Below are 21,231 nucleotides of genomic sequence, written 5' to 3' on the forward strand. Positions count from 1 at the left end.
GACAATCGGAGTGACAAATCCTAATCTCGAAATACGCCAACCCAACAAGTACCTTCGGAGACACCTGTAGAGCACCTTTATAATCACCCAGTTACGTTGTGATGTTTGGTAGCACACAAAATGTTCCTCAGTAAACGGGAGTTGCATAATCTTATAGTCATAGGAACATGTATAAGTCATGAAGAAAGTAATAGCAGAATACTAAACGATCGTGTGCTAAGCTAACGGAATGGGTCAAGTCAATCACATCATTCTCCTAATGATGTGATCTCATTAATAAAATGATAACACTTTGTCTATGGTTAGGAAACTTAACCATCTCTGATCAATGAGCTAGTCAAGTAGAGGCATACTAGTGACATATTGTTTGTCTATGTATTCACACATGTATTATGTTTCCTGTTAATACAATTCTAGTGTGAATAATAAACATTTATCATGAAATAAGGATATAAATAATAACTTTATTATTGCCTCTAGGGCATATTTCCTTCAGTCTCCCACTTGCACTAGAGTCAATAATCTAGTTCACATCGCCATGTGATTTAACATCAATAGTTCACATCACCATGTGATTAACACCCATAGTTCACATCGTGATGTGACCAACACCCAAAGGGTTTACTAGAGTCAATAATCTAGTTCACATCGCTATGTGATTAATACCCAAGAGTACTAAGGTGTGATCATGTTTTGCTGTGAGGGAAGTTTAGTCAATGGGTCTGCCACATTCAGATCCGTATGTATTTTGCAAATTTCTATGTCAACAATGCTCTGCACACAGCTACTCTAGCTAATTTCTCCCACTTTCAATATGTATCCAGATTGAGACTTTGAGTCATCTAGATCAGGGTCAAAACTTGTATCGATGTAACCCTTTACGACAAACCTTTTGTCACCTCCATAATCGAGAAACATATCCTTATTCCTCTAAGGATAATTTTGTCCAATGTCCAGTGATCTACTCCTAGATCACTATTGTACTCCCTTGCCAAACTCAGGGCAGGGTATACAATAGGTCTGGTACACAGCATGGCATATTTTGTAGAACCTATGGCTGAGGCATAGGGAATGACTTCCATTCTCTCTCTATCTTCTTCCGTGGTCGGGTTTTGAGTCTTACTCAACTTCACACCTTGTAACACAGGCAAGAACTCCTTCTTTGACTGTTCCATTTTGAACTACTTCAAAATCTTGTCAAGGTATGTACTCATTGAAAAACTTATCAAGCTTCTTGACCTATCTCTATAGATCTTGATGCTTAATATGTAAGCAGCTTCACCGAGGTCTTTCTTTGAAGAACTCCTTTCAAACATTCCTTTATGCTTTGCAGAATAATTCTACATTATCTCCGATCAACAATATGTCATTCACATATACTTATCAGAAATGTTGTAGTGCTCCCACTCACTTTCTTGTAAATACAGGCTTCACCGCAAGTCTGTATAAAACTATATGCTTTGATCAACTTATCAAAGCGTATATTCCAACTCCGAGATGCTTGCACCAGTCCATAGATGGATCGCTGGAGCTTGCATATTTTGTGAGTACCTTTAGGATTGACAAAACCTTCTGGTTACATCATATACAACTCTTCTTTAATAAATCCATTAAGGAATGCAGTTTTGTTTATCCATTTGCCAGATTTCATAAAATGCGGCAATTGCTAACATGATTCAGATGGACTTAAGCATAGATACGAGTGAGAAACTCTCATCATAGGCAACACCTTGAACTTGTCGAAAACCTTTTTGCGACAATTCTAGCTTTGTAGATAGTAACACTACTATCAGTGCACGTCTTCCTCTTGAAGATGGATTTAATCTCAATGGCTCGCCGATCATTGGGCAAGTCAATCAAAGTCCATACTTTGTTCTCATACATGGATCTCATCTCAGATTTCATGGCCTCAAGCCATTTCGCGAAATTTGGGCTCATCATCGCTTCGTCATAATTCGTAGGTTTGTCATGGTCAAGTAACATGACCTCCAAAACAGGATTACCATACCACTCTGGTGCGGATCTCACTCTGGTTTACGTACGAGGTTCGGTAGTAAATTGATCTGAAGTTACATGATCAACATCATTAGCTTCCTCACTAATTGGTGTAGTAGTCACAGGAACAGATTCCTGTGATGAACTACTTTCCAATAAGGGAGCAGGTACAGTTACCTCATCAAGTTCTACTTTCCTCCCACTCACTTCTTTCGACAGAAACTCCTTCTCTAGAAAGGATCCATTCTCAGCAATGAATATCTTGCCTTCGGATCTGTGATAGAAGGTGTACCCAACATTTTCTTTTGGGTATCCTATGAAGACGCACTTCTCCGATTTGAGTTTGAGCTTATCAGGTTGAAACTTTTCACATAAGCATTGCAACCTCAAACTTTAAGATACGACAGCTTAGGTTTCTTACCAAACCATAGTTCATACGGTGTCGTCTCAACGGATTTAGATGGTGCCCTATTTAACGTGAATGTAGCTATCTCTAATGCATAACCCCAAAACGATAGTGGTAAATTGGTAAGAGACATCATAGATCGCACAATATCTAATAAAGTACGGTTACGACGTTCGGACACACCATTACACTCGTGTTCCAGGTGGCGTGAGTAGTGAAACTATTTCACATTGTTTTAACTGAAGGCCAAACTCGTAACTCAAATATTTTACTTCTGCGATCATATCGTAGAAACTTTTATTTTTGTTACGATGATTCTCCACTTCACTCTGAAATTCTTTGAACTTTTCAAATGTTTCAGACTTGTGTTTCATCAAGTAGATATACTCATATCTGCTCAAATCATCTGTGAAGATCAGAAAATAATGATACCTGCCGCGAGCCTCAAGATTCATCGGACCACATACATCAGTATGTATGATTTCCAACAAATCTGTTGCTCGCTCCATTGTTCCGGAGAACGGAGTCTTAGTCATCTTGCCCATGAGGCATGGTTCGCAAGCATCAACTGTTTCATAATCAAGTGATTCCACAAACCCATCAGCATGGATTTTCTTCATGCACTTTGCACCAATATGACCTAAATAGCAGTGCCACAAATAAGTTGTACTATCATTATTAACTTTGCATCTTTTGGCTTCAATATTATGAAAATGTGTATCACCACGATCGAGATCCAACAAACCATTTTCATTGGGTGTATGACCATAGAAGGTTTTATTCATGTAAACAGAACAACAATTATTCTCTAACTTACATGAATAACTGTATTGCAATAAACATGATCCAATCATATTTATGCTCAACACAAACACTAAATAACATTTATTTTAGGTTTAACACTAATCCCGAAAGTATAGGGAGTGTGCGATGATGATCATATCAATCTTGGAACCATTTCCAATACACATCATCACTTCACCCTTAACTAGTCTCTGTTCATTCTGCAACTCCCGTTTCGAGTTACTATTCTTAGCAACTGAACTAGTATCAAATACCGAGGGGTTTCTATAAACATTAGTAAAGTACACATCAATACCATGTATATCAAATATACCTATGTTCACTTTGTCATCCTTCTTATCCGCCAATTAATTGGGGTAGTTCCGCTTCCAATGACCAGTCCCTTTGCAGTAGAAGCACTCAGTTTCAGGCTTAGGTCCAGACTTGGGTTTTTTCACTTGAGCAGCAACTTGTTTGCCGTTCTTCTTGAAGTTCCCCTTTCTTCCTTTTGTCCCTTTACTTGAAACTAGTGGTTTTGTTTACCATCAACACTTGATGCTTTTCTTGATTTCTACCTTCGTCGATTTCAGCATCACGAAGAGCTTGGGACTCGTTTCCGTTATCCCTTGCATATTATAGTTCATCACGAAGTTCTACTAACTTGGTGATGGTGACTAGAGAATTCTGTAAATCACTATTTTATCTAGAAGATTAACTCTCACTTGATTCAAGAGATTGTAGTACCCAGACAATCTGAGCACATGCTCACTGCTTGAGCTATTCTCCTCCATCTTTTAGCTATAGAACTTGTTGGAGACTTCATATCTCTCAACTCGGGTATTTGCTTGAAATATTAACTTCAACTCCTGGAACATCTCATATGGTCCATGACATTCAAAACGTCTTTGAAGCCCCAATTCTTAGTCGTTTAAGCATGGTGCACTAAACTATCAAGTAGTCATCATATTGAGCTAGACAAACCTTCATAACATCTGCATCTGCTCCTGCAATAGGTTTGTCACCTAGCGATGCATCAAGGACATAATTCTTCTCTGCAGCAATGAGGATAAACCTCAGATCACGGATCCAATCCGCATCATTTCTACTAACATCTTTCAACTTAGTTTTCTCTAGGAACATATCAAAAATAAAACAGGGGAGCTAAACGCGAGCTATTGATCTACAACATAGATATGCTAATATTACCAGGACTAAGTTCATGATAAATTTAAGTTCAATTAATCATATTACTTAAGAACTCCAACTTAGATAGATATCCCTCTAATCCTCTAAGTGATCACGTGATCCATATCAACTAAACCATGTCCGATCATCATGTGAGATGGAGTAGTTTCAACGGTGAACAACACTATGTTGATCATATCTACTATATGATTCATGCTCGACCTTTCGGTCTCCGTGTTCCGACGCCATATCTGTTATATGCTAGGCTCATCAAGTTTAACCTGAGTATTCCGCATGTGCAACTGTTTTTCACCCGTTGTATTTGAACGTAGAGCCTATCACACCCGATCATCACGTGGTGTCTCAGCATGAAGAACTTTCGCAACGGTGCATACTCAGGGAGAACACTTATACTTTCATAATTTAGTGAGGGATCATCTTATAATTCTACCGTCAATCAAAGCAAGATAAGATGCATAAAAGATAAACATCACATGCAATCAATATAAGTGATATGATATGGCCATCATCATCTTGTGCTTGTGATCTCCATCTCCGAAGCACCGTCATGATCACCATTGTCACCGGCGTGAAACCTTGATCTCCATCGTAGCATCATTGTCGTGTCGCCAATCTTATGCTTCTACGACTATCGCTACCACTTCGTGATAAAGTAAAGCACTACAGGGCGATTGCATTGCATACAATAAAGAGACAACCATATGGCTCCTGCCAGTTGCCGATAACTCGGTTACAAAACATGATCATCTCATACAATAAAATTTAGCATCATGCCTTGACCATATCACATGACAACATGCCCTGCAAAAACAAGTTAGACGTCCTCTACTTTGTTGTTGCAAATTTTACGTGGCTGCTACGGGGTTAGCAAGAACCGTTCTTACCTATGCATCAAAACCACAACGATAGTTTGTCAAGTTGGTGCTGTTTTAACCTTTGCAAGGACCGGGCGTAGCCACACTCGGTTCAACTAAAGTTGGATAAAGTGACACCCGCCAGCCACCTGTGTGCAAAGCACGTCGGTAGAACCAGTCTCGCGTAAGCGTACGCGTAATGTCGGTCCGGGCCGCTTCATCCAACAATACCGCTGAACAAAGTATGACATGCTGGTAAGCAGTATGACTTATATCGCCCACCACTTACTTGTGTTCTACTCATGCATATGACATCTATGCATAAAACCTGGCTCGGATGCCACTGTTGGAGAACGTAGTAATTTCAAAAAAATTCCTACGCACACGCAAGATCATGATGATGCATCACAACGAGAGGAGAGAGTGTTGTCCACGTACACTTGTAGACCGAAAGCGGAAGCATTAGCACAACGCGGTTGATGTAGTCGTACATCTTCACAATCCGACCGATCAAGTACCGAACGTACGACACCTCCGAGTTCAGCACACGTTTAGCCCGATGACGTCCCTCGAACTCCGATCCAGCCGAGTGTTGAGGGAGAGTTTCGTCAGCACGACAGCATGGTGACGATGATGATGTTCTACCGACGAAGGGCTTTGCCTAAGCACCGCTATAGTATTATCGAGGTGGACTATGGTGTAGGGGAGCACCGCACACGGCTAAAAGATCAAACGATCAATTGTTGTGTCTATGGGGTGCCCCCTGCCCCTATATATAAAGGAGCAAGGGAAGGAGGCGGCCGGCCAGGGAGAGGCACGCCAAGGGGGAGTCCTACTCCCACTAGGAGTAGGACTCCTCCTATTCCAAGTAGGAGTAGGAGAGGGGGAAGGAAAGGGAGAGGGGGAGAAGGAAAGAGGGGCCCGGCCCCAATTGCCCTAAACCAATTCGGTTTGGGCCTTGGGGGGCGCACCCCACACTCCCCTTGCTGCCCTCTATTTCCACTAAGGCCCATGTAGGCCCATTAAGCCCCGGGGGAGGGGGGGTTCCGGTAACCTCCCAGTACTCCGGTAAAATCCCGATTTCACCCGGAACACTTTTGATATCCAAACATAGGCTTCCAATATACTAATCTTCATGTCTCGACCATTTCGAGACTCCTCGTCATGTCCGGGATCACATCTGGGACTCCGAACAACCTTCGGTACATCAAAGCATATAAACTCATAATATAACTGTCATCGAAACGTTAAGCGTGCGGACCCTACGGGTTCGAGAACTATGTAGACATGACCGAGACACGTCTCTGGTCAATAACCAATAGCGGAAACTGGATGTTCATATTGGCTCCCACATATTCTACGAAGATCTTTATCGGTCAAACTGCATAACAACATACGTTGTTCCCTTTGTCATCGGTATGTTACTTGCCTGAGATTCGATCGTCGGTATCTCAATACCTAGTTCAATATCGTTACCGGCAAGTATCTTTACTCGTTATTTAATACATCATCCCGCAACTAACTCATTAGTTGCAATGATTGCAAGGCTTAAGTGATGTGCATTACCGAGAGGGCCCAGAGATACCTCTCCGACAATCGGAGTGACAAATCCTAATCTCGAAATACGCCAACCCAACAAGTACCTTCGGAGACACCTGTAGAGAACCTTTATAATCACCCAGTTACGTTATGACACTTGGTAGCACACAAAGTGTTCCTCCGGTAAACGGGAGTTACATAATCTCATAGTCATAGGAACATGTAGAAGTCATGAAGAAAGCAATAGCAGAATACTAGACGATCATGTGCTAAGCTAACGGAATGGGTTAAGTTAATCACATCATTGTCCTAATGATGTGATCTCATTAATCAAAAGACAATACTTTGTCTATGGTTAGGAAACTTAACCATCTATGATCAATGAGCAGGTCAAGTAGAGGCATACTAGTGACATACTATTTGTCTATGTATTCACACATGTATTATGTTTCCTGTTAATACAATTCTAGCATGAATAATAAACATTTATCATGAAATAAGGAAATAAATAATAACTTTATTATTGCCTCTAGGGAATATTTCCTTCACTAATAGGCTTTGAGGTAAGCATTCAAAATATAAGAAAATATTACCGCATATATAGTAGCCCGTGATGCTCTGTTCGGCGTTCGCAAAGAAAAGCCGAATAGAGTATCAAATGATAATTCAGGAGTCTAATTAGAGTATGTCTATGTGTATGTGTAGGCTTCACTACTGGCCACTGCCGCACGTACTGCAGAGGTCTCTGCGCTGAAGCGGGACCTGAAGCAGTTCGAGGACAAGCTCGGCCTTACCAAGAGGCAGCTTGAAGAGAGCAAAGGTAAGATATACCCCTATCTATTTAGTTAAAAAGAAGTTCGGGTGTAAAGTAATAGGATCATCATGAATTTGTCAGGGACCACGACCGAGGTGGAGACCCTAAGGAAGGCGTTGTCCGAGGCCAAAGACAAAGCGGCCAAATAACGCATTGAACGGGAGAAGCAAGAAGCCCGAGTAGGCGAGGTGCAGCAAGAGCTCGGGGCTCTCGCCAAAAAGCACGAGTCCTTGGAGCTTGACTCTAAGATGCGAGAGTCTGAGCTCGCGCAGGCGCTTGAAAGCGTCCGAAGCGCCAAGGCCGAAGCCCACAAGGCCCTCCAGGCATTCTTTATGCAAAGCAAGCATGTGAAGGAGACTTTCCTTTTTCGTACCCAAGTTCGGAGCTCTCCAGGAGTGTTTGTAGATCTTCCCCGAAGTGTACTGGATGTCGCGGAGTTTTACCAGGCTGAGGAGGGAAGCTCAACGGAGAAGTTGTTCTGGTCTCAATATACTGGGACCGAACACCCCGTGCCCATGAGCGACCAGCTGAAGCAGTTGGTCGAACTTCACAAGGCGGCTGAACAGGCCATGAAGGGCCTTATAGTCCGGATGTGGCCTGGTGAGCCCCTGTCCGGCAGCTAGTTCAGTCTGGTGAGACGGCTTGTGGAAGCCTGCCCCAGGCTTGAAGTCATCAAGCGGTCCGTCTGCATCAAAGGTGCACGCAGGGCTTTTGCCCGAGCGAAGGTGCACTAGGCGAAGCTGGACGTCGTGAAGCTGGTGAAGGAGGGGCCGCCGGAGGGCAAGGAGCATCGCTGCCCCGAGAATTATTATGAGAGTGTCCTGAAGGGTTCCCGCTTAGTGGCAGATGAGTGTGCCAAGGATGTAATTTTTGAATGAACATGCTCATGTGATCCTGTAATATGAAACTAGTTCGTTTGTGCCATGCGACGCTTTCTTAATTTAAAATATTACCTTCTGTGCGGCCGTTTATAAAATCTGAGAGTTGGCCAGTCGTCGGCTTCTACCCCCATGTAAATAGTACTGGGGTGTTCGGGGTAAATTTGAACACTCTTTACCCTAATTTTGGGTCCTTCAAGGGAGGTGTTCAGTGCAACGAACCAGGCAATCGGACTATAATGCTTTATCACTCTCACTTAGCCATAGAAGTCTATGATTTTAAATTTTTGGCGAAGCCCCTGGTATTCGGAGGGCCAAATTTGGGGCGCTATACATGCCTAAGGCGGATAAGGTCGACTCTCGCCCGAAGCGGAAAAAGTCTTTAAGGACTTGAGACCTCTCGAAAGCGACTAGTCTCTCGCCTTATCATGACAGTCAGTTTTTGGCTTTCTCTACTGAGGTGCTTGTCCAGAAGAACTGGGACACAATCGCAGTAGTTCTCCCACCGCTACCTTAGCCGATATAGTGGAACGTAAGGTACCAAAGCATGGGAGCCGGGCGACCCAACATTTGACCAAAGACATGATTCGAAGCTAATGCATATAATGCTATAAGTTCGGGGTGCCACACTGTCGAAAGTGTTCGGACATCTTGCGCCGTATTATGGGGTAAAAGAGAACCCCTGGCGAACTGACCGTACCCGAACGTGCGGGTGTGGATTGTCGTAAATGGACATATAAGAGAAAGAAAAAATTTAAATAATGCAATGACAGATTAATGATATGCATTGTTATTTGAATAATACGTCGAAGCGTACTAGTACAAGTAGTGCAATAAGCATAAAGTAGGACAATTTGAAATGTCCTATCCCAGGGCAAGCTACGCAGAAAATAGTGAAAAGCGGGTATATCAAGTATTACTAGAGACCACCCCGCGGTTCCCGTGTTCATCTTAGCTTCTTGCCGCCTTGGTTGTGGCTTCCGGAATTTGTCCGGCAATCGTACTGCCGGAAAGGGCTTCCAAAGAGTTAGGCCCTGAAAGAGAAAAGGAATGTCAAAGGTATACAACCCCTAGTGTGGTTAAGCCACAATGCGGGGCGTGTCCTGATTGTGCCCCCGCCCATGTCCATGGTATTTTCAATGCGTAGTTATGTACGTGTGCCACGGATTTTGTCGCTTCACTAGGACTGGGACGTGGGCCGGATTGCTAGGCGAGCTATGATCGTGCCAGGCGATCCTGTTGCAGCTTGTTCCAGACTCGCTTGAAGGTGTCCGGGGGCTGTGACGCCGAATGAGTGGTCTGCCTGAACAGGCTGCTTTGTGCCTCTACTGCAAGGGCCATAGTGTGCTCTTCCATACGGAGCGAGCGTTCTGTGTTTCCATTTACTGTTATGAACCTGCAAGGTCCTGGCATCTTGAGCTTGAGGTATGCGTAATGCGGCACTACATTGAATTTTGCAAGTGCTGTCCGTCCGAGCAGTGCATGATAGCCACTGCGAAACGGGACGATGTCGAAGATTAACTCTTCGCTTTGGAAGTTATCCGGTGATCTGAAGACCACTTCCAATGTGATTGAGCCTGTGCAATGGGCCTCTACACCTGGGATGACGCCTTTAAAGGTGGTTTTGCTGGGTTTGATCCTCGAGGGATCGATACCCATTTTTCGCACTATATCCTGATAAAGCAGGTTCAGGCTGCTGCCGCCGTCCATAAGGACTCGAGTAGGTGAAATCCGTCAATGATGGGGTCTAGGACCAGTGCGGCAGATCCGCCATGACGGATGCTAGTGGGGTGGTCCTTGCGATCGAAGGTGATCAGACAAGCAGACCATGGGTTGAACTTTGAGGCGACGGGCTCCATCGCATAGACGTCCCTTAGTGCACGCTTTCGCTCCCTCTTGGGAATGTGGGTTGCGTATATCATGTTCACCGTCTTCACTTGAGGGGAAAACCCCTTCTGTCCTCCTGTGTTCGGCGGCCGGGGCTCCTCCTCGTCATCGTTGTGCAGCCCCTTGTCCTTGTTCTCGGCATTTAACTTGCCGGCCTGCTTGAACACCCAGCATTCTCTGTTGGTGTGATTGGCTGGCTTGTCAGGGGTGCCGTGGATTTGACACGAGCGATCCAGTATGCGATCCAGACTGGACGGAGCCGGAGTATTTCTTTTAAATGGCTTTTTCCGCTGACCGGATCTAGAGCCTCTGAATCCGGCATTGACTGTCGTATCTTCAGTGTTATCGCCATTATTGCAGTGCTTTGGTCTATTATGACGTTTCCTACCATTAACATCTTTGGTATCCGAGGTATCCGGATTCCTCGATGTGTTGTTGCTGCGAGCCAGCCAGCTGTCCTCGCCCGCGCAAAATGGGTCATGAGTGTCGTGAGGGCTGCCATAGATTTCGGCTTCTCCTGGCCGAGGTCGCGGGCGAGCCACTCGTCGCGGATGTTATGCTTGAATGCCGCTAGGGCCTCTGCATCCGGACAATCTACAATTTGATTTTTCTTAGTCAGGAACCGTGTCCAGAATTGTCTGGCCGATTCCCCTGGCTGCTGGGTTATGTGGCTCAAGTCATCAGCATCTGGTGGCCGCACATAAGTGCCCTAGAAGTTGTCAAGAAATGTGTCTTCCAGATCCTCCCAACTGCTGACGAAATCTGCTGGCAAGCTATTCAGCCAATGTCGAGCTGGTCCTTTGAGTTTTAGTGGGAGGTACTTGATGGCATGTAGATCATGACCACAAGCCATGTGGATATGAAGGAGGAAATACTCAATCCATACAGCGGGATCTGTTGTGCCATCGTATGATTCGATATTTACGGGTTTGAAAACCTCCGGGAATTCATGATTCATAACTTCATCAGTGAAGCGTAGGGGGTGTGTGGCACCTCTGTGCCAGGATATATCCCGACGTAGTTCGTATGAGTTTTGTCTGTTGTATTCGGCCCGGCCGGATTTACTCTTGGTGTATCCGAGAGACGATCATCGTCCCGTGTGGGCGCACGTGCCCGTGTCCCGTATATTGACCTTGCGATTTTTTCCTTACTATCCAAGATGTCTCGCAGGTCCTCTGTGTTGCCCCGGGCCTTAGTGTTTTTGACTGAGTGGCGACGGGGTGCGGTCTGAACTTTAGGCTGAAACGCCTCTCTGGCTCATCCGCGTAGTGGCCGGTCAGCCGCATCATACACTGGTGAATGAGGTTTCAATGCTTCCCCCTCGAGGTGAGGTAGCAACCTGCGTTTTGGGTAACTTTTTGACGGGCGCTCGAGTTCATGCTCCTCGGCCGCAAGGACTTTGGTCAACCTGTCTGCTAGCAAGTCTTGATCGGCTTGAAGCTGTTGCTGTTTTTTCTTTAGGCTATTTGCCGTGGCCATAAGCCGGCGCTTGAAGCGCTCCTGCTCTACGGGGTCCTCAGGCACGATAAACTCATCGTCGCCGAGGCTCGCCTCGTCTTCGGAGAGAGGCATGTAATTGTCCTCCTCGGTTCTCCGTCTGCTGCCTGCTCTGGAGGAATAGCTTGTTCATCCTCTAGCTCTACACCGTGCTGGAGGGGATTGTTGTTGTCTTCGGCGCTATCCGGAGTGTTATTATCTCCTATGCCGGTATCCCTGCTCTTGCTGTGGCGGGACTTAGAGCGGCGCCGCTGACGTCGGCGCTTGGGTTGCTTCTTGGAGGGGTCATCCTCTGCTGTCTCGACGCCATTGCCTTCTTTGGGGGTGTCCACCATGTATATATCATATGATGAGGTGGCGGTCCAGCGCCCTGAGGGCGGTGGTTCCTGTTCGTCTCCGGCTTTGTCGTTCATACTGTCGAAGTCTTCGGAGTCGAAGTCGAGAATGTCGGTTAAGTCGTCGACAGTGGCTACTAAGTTGGTGGTGGATGGGCAGTGAATTTCTTCATCGTCCTCATCCCATTCTAGCTGGACATAGTTCGGCCAAGGTTCTCCTGACAGGGAGAGAGACCTTAATGAATTTAGCACATCTCTGAAAGGTGAGTGCTGAAAGATATCCGCGGAGGTGAACTCCATGATCGGAGCCCACTCGGACTCGACGGGCACGGATGTGAGCGGCTCGGAGTCCGTGTCCGGAGATGAATCCAGTGGTTCGGCGACACGGCTCTGGTAAGGGGTGAAGTCAGTATCCGGCTCTATCGCCACTGAGAGTGCGGCCTTCATGGCAGGGTCCATCCCCCCGCTCTCGGATGGCGCGACTTGCTCCGGATTGATGGCTGGAGTAGTTACGGATGCGATCTCCCGAACATTGTCCGACGGCATAGTTACGTCATGCTCGTCGCCACTGTGCGGCGCGTCCGACATGGGATCCAATCCGTCGAAGATCAAGTCTCCGCGGATGTCGGCCGTGTAGTTCAAGTTTCCAAATCTGACCCGATGGCCAGGGGCGTAGCTCTCGATCTGCTCCAGATGGCCAAGCGAATTGGCCCGCAATGCGAAGCCGCCGAATATGAAGATCTGTCCGGGGAGGAAAGCCTCACCCTGGACCGCATCGCTAGAGATGATTGAAGGGGCCATCAAGCCTAATGGTGACGACACAGTGGAACTCCCAGTGAAAGCACCAATGTCGGTGTCAAAACCGGCGGATCTCGGGTAGGGGGTGCCGAACTGTGCGTCTAAGGCGGATGGTAACAGGAGGTAGGGCAAACGATGTTTACCCAGGTTTGGGCCCTCTTGATGGAGGTAATACCCTACGTCCTGCTTGATTGTTCTTGATGATATGAGTATTACAAGAGTTGATCTACCACGAGATCAAAGAGGCTAAACCCTAGAAGCTAGCCTATTGTATGATTGTCTGTTGTCCTATGGACTAAAACCCTCCGGTTTATATAGGCACCGGAGGGGGCTAGGGTTACACAAGGTCGGTTACAAAGGAGGAGATATACATATCCCTATTGCCTAGCTTGCCTTCCACGCCAAGTAGAGTCCCATCCGGACACGAGACCAAGTCTTCAATCTCGTATCTTCATAGTCCAACAGTCCGGCCAAAGGATATAGTCTGGCTGTCTGGAGACCCCCTAATCTAGGACTCTCTTAGTCAAGCCAACATTTCCCATGCATTTTTGCATGACTTGTGCTAGAAAGTAGGCATATCGAGTGCAGGGATTTGCTGGCAAACAGCATTCTGGCAAACCATAGACCTTTTTTATGTCATTTCTCATTTCATTATAGTTTTAGAATTAAACGAGGAGACTTAATCATAGGAAACATGTCAAACAATGAAGAAACTAGGCCTTCTGAACAAGATGCATACGAGATGGATTATGAGGGTGAACAGCACTACCTCGACTTTTTCTCTGCTAAGCACAGTCAAGGTTTACAGGTCGGCCTGGATGATGGTACTAACACCGACATCGACACCGACGGCGGTGCCGAGACTGGCGGGGAAGGTACCGGCGCCGATGCCGCTACCGAAAAGAAGAAGCAGAGGATACTAAAACCTAACAAACTCGGCATCATACGACTGGTGATCACAAAGATGGCCCCTGGCATGTTTGATCCATTAGAGCTAGAAGAACCACACAAGCGCTATGGGAGCCAAGTAGGATGCATCCTACGGGAATGCACGAGCATCAACGACGATGACTTAAGGAGAAAAGAACATTTGAGGTGGTTACTCCTGACGAAGTTGCACAAGAGATTCAAGTTCCCCGACCGGGATGATAGCATAGAACAACCATCGGATGATCCGAAGATGAAAAGGATTAACAATCACGCCATGGGGATGTTCAGCAATGATTTGTCCTCCTAGAAACGGAGGGTGAAATGAGCTATTGAGTCTGAGGAACCCCTGTCCAAGATTCTGGAGGAAAATCCGACACTTACGGAAGAGGAGTTCGAAAAGTTCAAGGACACTTGCGCTACCGAGGCAGCCAAGGCTAAGGCTGCGAAATTCAGGAGCCTTCAGCAAAGAAACACGGGGAATCATCACCTCGGAAGCTGTGGCTACGTTGGCAAAAGGCCCATATGGGATAAGGAGGATGCGGAACGTGAAGCAGCGGGTCTCCCAGACCCCTTCGGGAGTTCAAGAACCCCTTGGAGCATGACTTCATCAGGGCCTGCTATAAGTGGGACAAGGAAAATAATGTTTTTTACATGTACCACATCATGAGGAAATTGATTATAATACTAGTATTTATTCTTTTACCACCTTATATTTAGCTCCTGATCAAGTCGACTACACATTCATAAACAGTTCATGTTCCTTCTGCAGGAGAAGCAATAACGGCTTGCAGCCGAAAGCCCTACTTCACCGATGAGGCCCAAGTGGGACACCCCTCTCAACCGGGCCTTGAACGAACTTAAGGGACTCCCTTTGGGCCAGCGGCCGCAATATGTACGTGTGCACGATGCCGGAGACGGCGCCACGTGGAAGGTGTTTTACAACAAGGGCCCGGAGGCCAAGAAGCAGAAAAAGAAGTTTAGTTAGGCAGACATCAACGAGAAGGTGAAGCTTGCGTTCGAGAAAAAAATAGTTGAGGACGCGAAAAAAGCAGCCGAGGAGAAAAATAGGTTGCTACAGCAGGCAGTCGATGCAGTTGTACATGCCTGCAGAAATGATTTCGCTACTAACTTGATCCCGGCTATCATCAACTGGATAAAGGAAAATCTAGACAAGACGTTACATGATTTCCCCATGCCCAGTTTCGTCGGGAAGAACTCCGTGAACAACACCACCGCACCATCACCTGCTCACACAATCGGGCCTGCTCCCGCACCCGCACCCGCTCATGGCAGCCCGTCCTCAGTCTCTGGCGTGCTAGGCGGGCCTTCGTCTTTGGCTGAGCTCGATGCCCTCACAGTAATTACATGTTGCACCAACATATATCTAGAATATCCATTTTCATTGCCTTTCGGATGTTTTATGCCGCAGACATGTGTTTCCAGGCCGACGAAACACCGTGCACCATACTCTACTTGATCAAAGGCCAGAAGGTGGACGTGGGAAAAGGGGTGATAACGAAGCCCTTGGAACTCACGTTTGATGGCCAGCCGATGCCCGGTGGACACTTCAGGGTTACCTTGTCTAGTGTGAAATCGGGGCATGAGGATTTGCCTCCTCCAGTATGGCTAGGGGAGAAGACGACAAGACCCCACTGCAGATTGGAAGTTGCAAGGGTTGGGTGCTGCTATGGCCGAAGAATCTTCTTCGTCTGGAGCCGGCCATGAGCACACCATTAACCACGCATCAACAAGCAGGTATCAACACCACCACCCCGCCTACGCAATTACCAACGCATGTAGTGTCGGGTGATAGCGGTGGACGAAGTGATGAAGGGGGTCCAATAGTGGCTGATGTAATCGCCCCTGCACAACAAAGAATGGATGATGAGATGGAGGAGGACCCAATGAGTTTCCTCAATACAGGCGCCTATGATGGTGACTTAGATATGATGAGTCGGCCATATGATGACTCGGGCAATCAGCATGCTGATGAGGATATGGATGATCTTCCTGGGCAGGAACGTCCTAGCAGGGATTGCAAGAAGTCTCTCTTCATGCAATCCTCATAGGACACGCCCGAAGATGCCGCCGCCTCAACACAGGCTCAAATAGCCAGGGGTCATACAATGCTTAGCCTGACAACACTATGGCAGGGGTTAAGGAAGGGTCTGGAAGGTCAGCCCAAGAAAAAGGAGAGAAAGAGACCAGGGAATATAGGCTCAGCTACCTACAAAGAAGCCAGAGCACATAGCAGCCAGACGGTGGATTTTGAAGACCGTGTACCCATCAAAGGTGCGGCCACGTTCCATGTCACAGGTGAGCCGATGCTACCGCCAAAACTGTTAGAGGCACTATTTGGGGATCTCCGGAGACTGCACGACCATGTGATGTCGACTGAGAAAAGCCTACTAGCCTCGAAGAATCCAGGATATCCGACATACATGGCTCGTGTGCCTGAGGGGAAGTGCTACATCGACACACGTCCCGCGGAGGTGTTCTTCCTGCGGTTTGACCATATCTTAGAGATGTTTCTGACAAGGCCGAATGATTTTACAAGCATCCGCATTTTGCGCTGGATATGAGCTCCATCATGAAGAGAGAAGAAGTCTCGTAAATCTGCGTGGCAGATCCATACTACATGCACGAGTCCTTCTTGAGTCTCAGCGACTTTGAGCGTGAAACTGCTAGGGAGTACCTCCAAAATTTCAGGGTACAAAATAAGGACCAGGAAATTATCCTCTTGCCTTATCATCCAAAGTAGGTCAGTGCCGGGCAACCCTTCGTACATTTCAATCATTCCTTCTCGCTCATATGGAGAATAATTTGAGGTGTTTTTTCCCCGCAGCAATGGGCGCGCCGTCCTTATCGTTCTTTACTCGTGAGTCTCCCACACCGTGTATTTCGACCCTACCAGAAACTACGAGAAGAAGGACTACACCAACATAATGAATATTCTAGATGATGCTCTCCAAGGCTTTAGCATTAGGGTGGCCACCTACAGATCAAGAAACAAAGGAACACGAAGTTGGGTTTCTCGCAGAAAACTAACTTCTGCGGCATCCATGTCCCAAAACCAAGCAAGAAAGATGGATTCTACCTCCCCCATCTCATGATTGAGTTCATAATGGATCACCAAAAGCTTCGCACGACAAGCAGAAACAATGATCATATCCGCAAGTGGGTAGAATCTCATGGAGAAGCAGATTATAAACTTAGAGATGACTTCTTTCGCATCCATAGGCACATTGCGATGATCGTTATAAAAGAAGTCCTCGATGAGAAGGGGATGTTCCACCACGGCCATATATTGTGAGCTGACATCCGAACTCGCATAGGCATGCAACGTCAGGAACTCATGCCATTCAAGAACCTTGGGTCCATCCTCGATGATATGGAAGGATGGAACTTCTAGTGATTTACGATGCCAATGATGATGATATGTGTCGGTTGAACTTGTATACTTTCTGTAGCGATGAAACTTTGTGATGTCCACGGTCCCTACCGAACTTGCGTAATGCTACTTTGTTAGTTTGGGTACGATGGCATGCGTACCACTAGGTAATTAGTTTGCGTACAATGAAACTGCAATCATTATTTGTATGTTTACTATATGTTGCATCTAGTTGCTACCATTTCATTTTCGTGTTGCTCAAGTATATTCTGTTCCATATATGATTGTACATTCTCCTGATGAAGATGCATCTCTAATATGTACCTAGATTCTAGATGGCGAAGAAGCAGTGCTATGTCATGTACAAAGGGAGGGTTCCGGGAGTGTATGACGAGTGGCCTGACTATCAGGCGCAAGTGGAGGGGGTCTCGGGCGCCAGCCATAAAGGCTTCAAAAGCAGACAAGAAGCAGAAGCTAGTTACTTGAGGTCCACGCTAGCGCGAGAGAAAACTCATAACCGCCACGTCATGTACTGCATAGTTCCGCTATCACTCATAGTGATAGCGCTTCTCGCGTATATCATTGTTTAGATGGATGACGATGTAGTTGCAAGTATTCGAGACTTGTATCACTATTTTCAAGATGATGACGAGAGACCACTTTGTGTTAGATGATGATTATGATGATGACATGATTTAATGAGACTATTTGTATGTATATGCTATGATTACATTTGTATGTGTATGATATGCTAGGGATTATTGTATAAAGCCCTAAACAAAATTCAGCAGCACAAAATATGGAGCACAAAAAAATTCAGAAACTAATAACAGTAGCGCGGGGTATGGCTTTAGTAGCAGCGATGTCTTAGCAGTAGTGCTCTTTGCACTAGGGCGCTACAACTATTAGCAGCAGCACGTGTTGGGGACCGACGCTGCTGCTATCCCGAGATAGCAGTAGCGCGGGTCAAACTGCACTACTGCTAAGCGTTAGCTGTAGCGTTATATCAGTAGCGCGGCCACCAACGCTATTGCTAAGCATTTAACCCGCGCTACTGCTAGGATTTTCCCTAGTAGTGATTGCATGCTGGAGTACATTGCAATTTATGGATTGCATGCATGACTAGCTTATGTGTCTTGGTTGCATGGCTAGGAAAGGCTAGAGAAAAGTAAATAGATAATGTGTTTAGGGTGCACTTCACTAAATGAGAGCATGTAAATATATTTAGAGTGCACTCCACTTTTTTTTAGACGCTAGGTGCACCGGATGCCGTGCCACTCTACAAAATGTTAGAAAAAAATCTGCTCCAATGTTTTAAATATATATTATTATCTTGAAACCAGCCACACCCGCCCCTCACCTCATCAAACCAGCCTGAGGAATATGTATTCAGTGAAGCATAATTTATTTTTACTGATATATGTATATGAAAACTAGAGTGTTTGTATTTCAAGTTTGTGAACAAGTATTATTCTACTACTTTGAATCCATTGCAGCACACGGGCCGGCACATTGGTAGTAGTAAGAAACAAATTCTGGGTTTGGCATGAGTTCATACCATGGGAGCACCACAAGGCCTGGCGCAGGAGTTACATTTCCCTCTCGGGGCCCACGGGACCGAGCTTCAGCGGCTATTGCACCTGCCTTTGAGTCAATGATATGTGGACCCTAAATGCGGTTGGCCCGCATGTCATTCTCATAAAAGCAGAGGAGCGGTGGGACCAAGAGGGGTGAGGTGCAGGTCGGCGGACGTGTGGTGTCATGGGTTCGAGCGGTGTCGTGGGAATCGAGTGGGACGGGGCATGCCTGGTCCCCTCCCATGCTCCGATCCGTACTCCTACACCACTAATTTTCATCCAACAGTTACTGTACACGCATGCAAGACCCTTTTCTTTCCTGCCCGTCCTCCGAGTGTGGCAACAGGTGCCTGCCTAACCCATGTAGCATGTTGCGCTGCCAGCGAGTAGCACCTCCTCCACGCCAACATCGACATCTGGGCTATGCACATGCAGCTGCTCCCGCAATATTTTACCCGCATGTTCGACTGCAATACCACACCGATCTTGGACGAGACCATGGAGCTTGTGGGCAAGAAAAGTCTCTGTCCACCCGAGCATGTCGAGGTGCTTGTCTCTTGTGACGTGTCGCACGACGTTTACTAGCTCGCACTTTGGATGAGCTCAGGCGGGAGCCAGTGCTCTACCCGGGGCACGTAGCTCGACTTGGGCTCGAGATTCCGACCGCTTGCACCATCCTTAGGATGTACCACTCAGCGGTGAGGCTGGAATGCTGGATACATAGGTGTGTGCTCGTGGGCAGTAGCAGCCTGCTCAACGGTTACCGGTTTGCGAACATGATGTACTTGATGTAGTTGAGCCAGCGAGCGTGGAGCCGTTCCTGCCGCTATACGTTGACGAGGAAGCGGCATCAGTGTGGTTCGAGATGCCCGGCTAGCTGTTGTCGCGGCGACGTTCGCGACTCACTCGTTTGAGATGAACCAGCCGGTGGTGGCCTAGCCGTGGTGAGGGTGCCACAGTAGGACATCGGGGTGTTACAAGGTGTAGATGGCCACACTAGCGGGTACTACCTGTATTACAGAAGTAGAACGCAAAGACGGGCCTTTATTTCATTTATTATATTTATGGCTGACGAGTGATGCTCGGGACGAAATGTGTCACAACCGCTGGATGAAAATTGGATGGTGCGGTAGTACAGATCGGAGCGAGGAGAGAAGCATGCAATCCGCGTCCAATCGCTTATGGCTGTGGTAGAAACTTGATGGTCGTCATAGTTCAGCTGGCCCACATGTCATGCACACAAAGGCAGAGGAGCGGTGGGGACGAGAGGGGTGAGGCGCATGTCGTGGTATGTGGTGCTGTGGGTTGGAGCGGCGTCGTGGGAACTGCGTGTGGTAATGGTAGAAATATGCTGGTCACCGTGGTTCAACTTCCATGGACAAGCTATCATGTCTACTAACATATGCATTGCGGTAGACATGACACATGCATTGCATACCGCTCACTGCAAGGAGTAGTAGTAGAGAAAACTAGGCAGATAAATAGTTCATTATAGTCAAGCGGACCAATATCAATGTACACAGAGTACACTTGTTCCATAGACATGCACACCCGCGAAATAGTTCATCTATATCAATGTACACAGAGAGGAAATATAATTTTTACAAGATAGGAAATAGTTCATCCATCTATAATGCCCTGCTGCTGGTGCAGCTTCTTCTTCTCTTTCTTCTTCTTCTTCTTCTTCTTCTTCTTCTTCTTCTTCTTCTTCTTCTTCTTCTTCTTCTTCTTCTTCTTATTCTTCTTCTCATTTTCCGTGGGAGAAGGCTTCGCAACAAGCTGTTTCGACCTTGCAGCTATCTCAAAACTTACACGGGCATCGAGGGCAGCATATTTTATCCGCTCGTAGGTCAAGGGATAATTCTCCCATCTAGACGACCTTAATCCTAGCGTCTCATCACCCTTCTCAAGATTTGGTCCGAGCATAGAATTTTCTACGTCGAACAGGGATGGTTTTTTTTATCACAATCATCTACAGGAAATCTGGTTTGTAGGTCAGAGATGTTTTTCAAGTCAAGGTTGTACGAAGCCAGCTTCTCTTTCTCCCCTTCGATGGCTGCCCCGCATAAGTATATGTCCTCCCGAGACAAGAAATCATGGAGCTCACCTTGTCTGGAGGGCGCGTGTATGATGTGATACACCAAAACTTCATCTTCGAGGCACAGGTGAAGGATGGCGGCGCATTGGATCTTCCAAGTGGCACGCTCCATGTACTCTACGTTGAGACCGACAACCTTCATCTCCACCTTTTGGGGGGAGTTGGATACATTGTTGATCCACTCCCGAGCAACCCTTGGGTGGTCGGTGATGGTGGAAACTATGCTCAACGAGCCTTCGACAA

This window comes from Triticum urartu, chromosome 7 (assembly GCF_003073215.2).
Source record: "Triticum urartu cultivar G1812 chromosome 7, Tu2.1, whole genome shotgun sequence".
In the NCBI taxonomy this organism is placed as follows: domain Eukaryota; kingdom Viridiplantae; phylum Streptophyta; class Magnoliopsida; order Poales; family Poaceae; genus Triticum; species Triticum urartu.